General features: G+C 58.0%; 1 pseudogene; it reads right to left on the bottom strand.

The window, feature by feature from the left end:
* Nucleotides 1-808: 808 nt before the first annotated feature.
* LOC115840691 (serine/threonine-protein kinase TAO2-like) lies at nt 809-4,710 on the bottom strand (annotated as a pseudogene).
* Nucleotides 4,711-8,531: the final 3,821 nt, after the last annotated feature.

The raw sequence follows: 8,531 nt of genomic DNA, 5'->3' as shown, positions 1-8,531 counted from the left end.
GTCCCCCTCAGGCAGTGCCCTGGGCTCCAAGAGACCCACACATGGGACCACCAGGCTGTCGTGAGGACCCGGCTACCCAGAGGGCCCCACCAGCCCTTTCTCTCCCCACGGGCACCTCCAAGCGCGAGGCTGACTTACTTACTGAAAGCTAGTAGTGGACATGGCGCAGAGGCCATGTGTCTGCACCCCAGGGTCAGTTTGGTTGTACAGGGGCATGCACTGGCATCTGAGAAACCTTGTTTCTCTCTCCCCTTTTATGAGCACTCCTTCTGTTAACCCCACCTGCATCCAAACCAGCCTTGACTGACTCCAGAAAGTCCATGCAAACGCTTACACAGCACTGCTTTCCAATCGGGCCTCATGAGTTTGTACAAACATCAAAGGAATTCTTTAACTGCAGTAAAGACAAGTCCTTGGGGGATGGGCCATTTTTGCAAAGGGCTGTGTGCATCTATTATTTCCTTTTTCAGAACAAACATGTCTTACTTTTTCCTAGGTTTTATTTATTTATTTAATTTCTTTTGTTTTTGCCGTTCTGCTCAGGTATTTTAGGTGTGTTTGTCTTTTTTCTTTTTTTGGTGGGGGAAAGGTTGGAAGTGAGACAGAAAAACAAAACCAAAGGGAGAAAAAAAATCCACATGACTCTTCCCACCCACTGCTACCCCCGGTCCCGGGCCTGAGTCGATGAGGGCGAGATGAGCACACACGGGGCAGAACAGCAATAACTTAGGGTGGGGGGGGGCATCAGGAGAACCCCAGATATAATCTCCGGACTCCACGGCAGACGACGCTGCCTGTCTAGAGGCCCATACGGCTAGGGGTGAGGTGGGCAAGCGTACCGAGGAAGGAGCGGTGAAAGGGAGGAGAGATCTGGGACTGGAGAAACTTCACTGAGTAGTGGCAGATGAAGTGCGTTTTCAATGCTCTAGATAAGCGCTGGGGAGGAGCTAGAGTTGGCCACACCTCCAGGGGGCGGGGCCCCAGGGCTGGCGGGTTCGGGATCTCCGCGCAGCTAGAGTCCCTGGTGGTGGCCTAGCCGGCGCTGGCTGCGTGGTAGCAGCCGGGGGATACGGCTGGGCCGCTCACGGCCAACTGGCCAGTGTGTGGATGGCCCAGGGGGGCAGGCGGTTGGCTAAACCCCGGCTGACCTGTGCCAGGTGCCAGTTCCAGCCCTTGCACGGGCCCCCAAACCTTGCCAACAGGGCTAGTGGGTGTCGGGCAGTGAGAGGATTACCCCGCCGGGGCCCAGGGACAGGCAGACGGCTGCGGAAACCATCCATCCTCGTTGGTCTTGGGGTAGAGTGCGAATAGGCCCAGGTCCCCCACAGCCCTATAGGGCCCTGAAGGTCATGGGCGACAGACACAGCAGAGCATGCAACCAGGGTCGAGAGATGCCCTGGTGCATCCGGGGGCCCTGCTGCCGCACCCATTTGTCCCCAGCGGCCAGAGCTGCCTGAGGTAGAGCCAGGCCTGGCCAGGCTGGGAGCCAGGCAGCCCCAAGGCCCAGAGGGACACCCATGAGGCCTCGGCGCCCCCAGTGCGGTGCCCTGAGCCAGGAGTAGGAATAGACGGGGGTCAGGTGCAGAGCTGTACAAAGAAGTAGGTAGGAGCCTCCGACCTCGAGGGCCAGCAGGGCTGCCTGCGGGCCACCACCCGCCTGGCCGCCAGCAGTGGGAGCGGCAGCAGAAGTAGCAGGGGCAGGAGGCCAGAGGAGGACCCCGCTGCAAAGGAGAGTCCAGCCAAGAGGCCATGGGACAGGAGTCCAGGGAGCTGGCTAGTCGGGCTGGGCCTCAGGGGTGTGGGAGGGGGTTCGGGGGGCATGTCTGGTGAGGGACAGCCATCTCCAGGATCCCTCGGGGTCCTAGACGGAGCCCCCTCCTCCTCAGGCACCGGGGTCACTGCTGGACCCTGGACCCAGCCAAGCTCTCCAACTCCTCATGCAGGAGGCTACCATCCTCCTTCCCCCACAACCTCCATTTTCCGGATGCCTCCTGGCCCCAGGGGCTCCTCTCCTGGGGTGCCGGGGATGGAACTCTATGCTCCTCCATCTCCTCCCCAGGTAGCCCCCAAACTTCCTCATCAGCCAAACTCCTCTGCTTTTGTGGGCTGGGGCTAGGGGTTCCTGACTCTTTCCCCAATATCCTCTGCTCTCCTGGCTCCAAGGCAGCCCCTTCCTTCCCCAGAATCCTCCTCTCTGGAACTGCTTCCTCCTCCTCTCCCAGGATTCTTCTCCTTTTTTTAAAAGATTTACTTATTTTATTTTATTTTTGGCTGTGTTGGGTCTTCGTTGCTGTGCGCGGGCTTTCTCTAGTCGCGGTGAGCGGGGGCTAATCTTCGTTGCGGTGCGCGGGCTTCTCATTGCAGTGGCTTCTCTTGTTGCGGAGCACGGGCTCTAGGTGCACGGGCTTCAGTAGTTGAGGCTTGTGGGCTCAGTAGTTATGGCTCGCGGGCTCCAGGGCGCAGGCTCAGTAGTTGTGGCGCATGGGCTTAGTTGTTCCGCGTCATGTGGGATCTTCCCGGACCAGGGCTCGAACCCGTGTGCCCTGCATTGGCAGGCAGATTCTCAACCACTGCGCCACCAGGGAAGCCCTCCCAGGATTCTTTGGTCTGCCTCCTGGCCAGATTAGCAGGGCTGCTCTTCTTTAAGGGTGCCTGTGTTAGGTGGTCCCAGAGCCCCAGGAGCGGGGAGTGGGAGGCCCAGGGAACACCGGCCTGCACGTACGTTGAGGCTCTTGGGCTGCTGGCGAACCTGGGCCGCGTGCTCTGCCGCGGTCTTGTGCACGCTGCTTACTGTACTCCAGCTGGTTGCCCAGCTCTATCTGCTGCTGCCGGCGGGTGAGCTCGGCCCGTGTGCGCTGTACGGCCTGGGGCTGCCGCAGCTCCGGCTCCCGTGTGGTCTCATGCTGCCGTAGCAGCAATGCACGCTCCAAGTCCTTCTGTGTCTGTTTCTTGTTCAAGTCCTGAGGCAAAAGAGAGGCAGAGCCCAGAAACTGGTCCGAAAGCCTTGTTGGTGTCAAGGAAGGGAGAGCCCCAGGACTCCTCGGCAGAGGGAGCCGAGGGTGGGGAGACAGGGGGTGCAGGTGAGAGGTGGAAGGGAGCCAAGCTCCTGGCGGGCCTGGGAACTCTAGCAGGGTCTGGCGGGCATGAGAAGCGAAAGAGGTGTGGAAAAGAAGCCGGGCTGTAACACGAATGAGGGCAGAGGGGAACGGCAACCACAAGTGAGGCAAATGGAAAAGGATGTAGGTGTCTGGGATCTGGGAGGGGAACAGGGGAGGGGGTGGCCTACCTCTCGAAGCAGGTCCTGGTCCAGGCTGTGACGAGCCAGCAGCATCTCGCGCTGGTACTGGCGACACTGCAGCTCCAAGGCCTGGCGCTGCTGTAGCTGCTCCTTCGGCTGCAAAAGCCACCCGGGCTTCTCCCGCTTGGGAGTGCTGGGCTTCTGGCGCTCCCCGGCGAGCGCAGCGGGACAGCAAGGAGGTCAGGGCCGCCTCACCCTCCATCAACCCCACCCACCGCTGCAGCCCCATCCCACCTCCTTCAGCTGCGCCTTCCGAAGCTTGGAGGCTCGCTTCTGCGCCTCCGGCAGGGCGGCTGGCTCCTTCTTCTGCTGCCCGAGGACGTGCTGCTGGCAGTTACCCGCCTCAGCCTGGGCAGCTCGCGCCGCCTTCTCGCCGGTAGCCTGGTGCTGCCTTGACAGCGTTTCGGCCGCAGCCCCAAAGCCAGCCCGCCGGCCTCGAGCTCCCGCTCCTGAGGCTCAGCCCTCAGCCTCAGCCCCGACGCCAGCAGCGGCGTCCGGTGCTTTGTCGCCTCTGCCTGCGGCTGCTGCCGCAGGGCTGAGTCCTGCGCGCGCTCCCGGGTCTGACGGCTGACCAGGCAGGCAGTACGGATGGTGGCAGAGTGGTCCCGGCTGCGGCAGTAGGCCTGTCAGCAGGCAGAAGGGGTGGTGGATGTGGGAGCCGGGGCTGCAGGTGGCTGGAGAGGGCCCGGGCTCATCTCTGGCGGGTAGGGGTCGTCACGGAGGCTGTCAGAGCCCGGCAGCCGGTGGACGATGGAGCTGTGGGAGATGACGGCGTGCTCGCCCTCCCGCATCGCGGCCGTGTTCCGGGCTTCAGGGCCTGTGCCTCCTTGTCAGAGGTGTCTGCCAGGCTGTTGACTGAGCTGCTCTGGCTGGAGGGCTCTCTAGACCGGCCCGTGTCTCGGCCCGCTGCATGGAGGGCTTGGCCTCCTCCTCTGGGGCCTCAGCGCCAGGGCCACTGGGCGCCTCTTGCAACAGTATCTTCTTCATCTTGCGGTACTGCACGTTGTCCGGCTCCCGGACAGCATCCTTGGTTCTCTGGATTAAGTCCATGATGACTGCGGGTGGCTGCTTCCGGAGCACAAAGCGGTGCTTCAGAAGAACCTCTGAGGTTGGTCTGTCTCGAGGGATTTTCTGAAGGCAGGAGTCGACACAATTCCGGAGGTACTCAGACCAGTGTCCTGACCGGAGCACCGGGGACTCGCTCTCTGCAATGTGGTATAAGGCACTCATCGCATTCATGCGAAACAGCGGTGGTTTCCATTCTGCCAGCTCGGTGCAGGTGATACCTAAGGACCGAGACATTCACCTTGCCATCGTCCTGCCCCCTCATCCATTGCCAGGATCACCTCTGGAGCCATCCAGTACGGGGCGCCCACGAAGGAGTTGGCAGGTGCCATGACGAGTGCAGAGCCGAAGTCCCCCAGTTTCACCAGGCCTGGCTCTGACAGCAGGATGTTTCCAGCCTCACATCCCTACGGATCACATTGTGGGAGTGCACATAAGCCAGGCCGTGAAGGGCCCCGTGGTTCCCAGCTGCAATCTCCACCTCCTGAAGGGGCTTCTTGTGCACTTCTAGGAGGTCAGAAGCTGAGCCCAGGCGATACTCCACCACACACCCTGTGTGCCTCCTCAGGTAACAGCCCCGGTACTGAATGGCATCGGGATGCCGGAACTTCTGCAGGAACCGCACCTCCTTGATGATGTCCTGCCGTTTCTCATTTGACTGCTTCCCACTGTAGGACACCTTCTTGAGGGCCACAACCCCACTATTCCGGACACTCCCGGCAAAGTACACGGCTCCAAAGCTGCCGTGGCCAATTTCCCGGAGGTCACGGAAGAGCTTTTCCGGGTCGTTCTTGAAGAAGAGCTCAGCCACGTCGGGGTCCTTCAGGCTCCCGGCCCGGCATGGTGGCCCCTGGGGGTCCTGAGAGTGGGGCTTGACCTGCTAGGGGTCACTCTGGTGCCCAGGGTCTCCGCCTCCTCCTGAGGTCCGCCAACGGCTCTGCCAAGCAGGGAGAGGGCCAAGGAGACCTTTCCCCTTGCCACCTCTTCCCCCGTCCTTCCACCCCTTCCTGGGGGGTCCCTCCTCTAGGGCGCTGGTTGCTGGATCCCGGATTTCTGATTGTGGGGTCTGAACCCCAGATATTTGAACGCGGGGGGGAGGCCGAATCTGATATTTGAACTCATGGGGAATGAACCCCGGATGCTGGTGCACGCAGGGTCCTGAACCCCAGAAACAGAGCCCCAGGTTTAGAGAGGAGTCCCAGATATCTGGAATCTCAGGAGCTGAGACCCGGATATTTCAGAAGCGTGGGGTCAGGCCCGGAAATTCGGGACAGAGGGGACTGAGCCCCAGGTTTTTGGCCACTGATAGGGGGCCTACCCGGAGGATTCCGACGGCACAGCCCCTCTCACACCGGAGTCCGGGGGTGAGAGCCCCCACTCCCACCCCGGCCCCCTCCCTTTCCCTTTCTCTCTCCCCAGGACAGCTGAAAGATTGTACGTAGCTGAGGGCGGTCCCGATGCCCTCTGACCCTCTCCTCTTCTCAGTCTCCGCCTCTCTCCTCACCACAGCCCCCCCCCCCCCCCACCGTCTCGTCCCAGTGTCCCTCTCCCTTTTCCTCCCAATTCCAAGATGGACACAGGGCGGGAGCCTTTTCTAGGTTTTAAAATGCACGCCGATTGTTTAAGAAAAAAACAAACCAAACCCATGAACGCATCCTGTGATTTCTCTCTACCCTCCTGGGGTAACCACACTGTGCCCTCCAGAGCTGTATCATCTTTTAAATACTTGCCAAGTGATGGGCTCAAAGATTTCATTGTTATTTTAATTTGCATGCCTGTATTCTAAGGAGGTGGAGCTTTGCGTCGAGCATTCATTATTCATATTTCTTCTTTTGTGTACTTCTGGTTCTTACCCTTTGCCGCTTTCCCACCTAGGGGGAATTTAGTCTTTTTCTTACTGATTTTGTTTCTTAAAGAAGATGTTGGGGGTAGGAGTTTATTAATTAATTAATTAATTTTTGCTGTGTTGGGTCTTCGTTTCTGTGCGAGGGCTTTCTCTAGTTGTGGCGAGCGGGGGCCACTCTTCATCGTGGTGCGCGGGCCTCTCACTATCACGGCCTCTCTTGTTGAGGAGCACAGGCTCCAGACACGCAGGCTCAGTAGTTGTGGCTCACGGGCCTAGTTGCTCCGAGGCATGTGGGATCCTCCCAGACCAGGGCTCGAACCTGTGTCCCCTGCATTAGCAGGCAGATTCTCAACCACTGCGCCACCAGGGAAGCCCCTCTTACTGATTTTTTAAAAAAATTAATTAATTTATTTGGCTGCCTCAGGTCTTTTCGTTGTGGCACGCAGGAACTTCGTTGCGGCATGCAGGCTTCTCTAGTTGTGGTGCACGGGCTCCAGAGCACGTGGGCTCCGCAGTTGTGGCAGGCGGGCTTAGTTGCCCCGCAGCATCTTAGTTCCCGGACCAGGGCTCGAACCTGTGTCCCCTGCATTGGCAGGTGGATTCTTACCCACTGCGCCACCAGGGAGGTCCCTCTTACTGATTTTTTTCTTTTTTTAAAAAATCTTTATTGGAGTATAATTGCTTTACAATGGTGTGTTAGTTTCTGCTTTATAATCTCTCTCTTACTGATTTTTAAGAGCTCTATGGGAGGCAGAATTATGGGCCCCATGACCTCCCCCTCCCCATCATGCTTGTGGTTATGGTCAGTTAGATGGCAAAAGAGATTCTACAGATGTAATTAAGGGTACTAATCATAGCTCACGGGCTCAGCCGCTCCGCGGCGTGTGGGATCTTCCGGGACTGGGGCACGAACCCGTGTCCCCTGCATCGGCAGGCGGACTCTCAACCACTGCGCCACCAGGGAAGCCCTAATCAGCTGATTTTAAACTAAGGAGATTATCCTGGATTATCCCATGTGTCCAGTGTAATCACATGAGCCCTTATAAGCAAAGAGATGCTGCAGAGGGGGAGGTCAGAAGGATTGGAAGCACCTTGCTGCATCTTGAAGCATCTCATTCAAAGCATGGGAGGATTCAGTGCTCTCTTCCTGGCTCCGATGATGGAGGGGGCCATAAATAAAGAAATGCAGTAGCCTCTAGGAGCCGAGAATGACCCCCAGCCAACATCCAGCAAGAAATGGGTACCTCAGGGTGCCACAGTGGTTAAGAATCCGCCTGCCACTTCCGGGGACACGGGTTTGAGCCCTGGTCCAGGAAGATCCTACATGCCATGGAGCAACTAAGCCTGTGCACCACAACTACTGAGCCCACGCTCCAGAACTACTGAAGTTCACGCGCCTAGAGCCCGTGCTCCACAACAAGAGAAGCCACCGCAAGGAGAAGCCCGTGCGCCACAAGGAAGAGTAGCCCCTGCTCACCGCAACTAGAGAAAGCCCGTGCGCAGCAACGAAGACCCAACGCAGCCAAAAATAAATAAATAAAATAAATAAATTTATAAAAAAGAGAAGAAATGGGTACCTCAGTCCTAGCCCCATGGCAGTGAATCTGCCACCCACCTGGATGAGCCTAGCCCAGGTGGGCTGAAACCTTGACTTTGGCCTCCTGAGGCCTTGAGATGAGAACCCTGCCCAGCCACTGGACTTCTGACCTCCAGGACTTAGAGATAATATGTGGGAGTTGTTTTAAGCTAAATTTGTGGTATTGTGTCACTGCAGCAATAGAAAAAAAGCTCTTTACCTATTAATGTTGGAAATACTTTTTATATATAGTGTAAATATTTTTTTCAAATGTATCACTTGTCATTATAAACTTTACCCTCAATTATACTTAACCTCCCTAATTTCATTATCAGAGGGTAAATTCAAATTCCATTTTGGGGGATGACCTTTGGCGTCACTCCCATGTACCTAAAAGTCACATGCAAAACACAGATTCCTGGGCCCTGCCCCGAGTTTCCGATTCAGCGGGTCTGAGGGGGCCCAAGAATGTGCATTTCTAACCCGCGCCCACGTGATGCTGACGGAGCTGGCCGGGGACCACCCTTTGACAGAGAAGGCCTTCCTTAGAAGGCCTTAGAGCCCCGCCCCGATGGAAGGAGGCTGAGCCCCACCCACCAGGAGGCGTGGCCGGCTAAGCCCCCGCCTCCAAGAGCAAGATCTCCGTCTTCATTGGCTGGTAGGAAGGAGCGTCCCGTACATCACAGGGCTGTCCCCGCCTCCTCCCGAACCCCGGGGGCGGGGGCATTGCGCCTGCGCAGTGGAGC

The sequence above is a fragment of the Globicephala melas genome, chromosome 8 (genome assembly GCF_963455315.2).
Source record: "Globicephala melas chromosome 8, mGloMel1.2, whole genome shotgun sequence".
NCBI lineage: Eukaryota > Metazoa > Chordata > Mammalia > Artiodactyla > Delphinidae > Globicephala > Globicephala melas.
The sequence above is the reverse complement of the archived record's forward strand: the minus strand, read 5'-3'. Positions and strand labels throughout refer to the sequence as shown.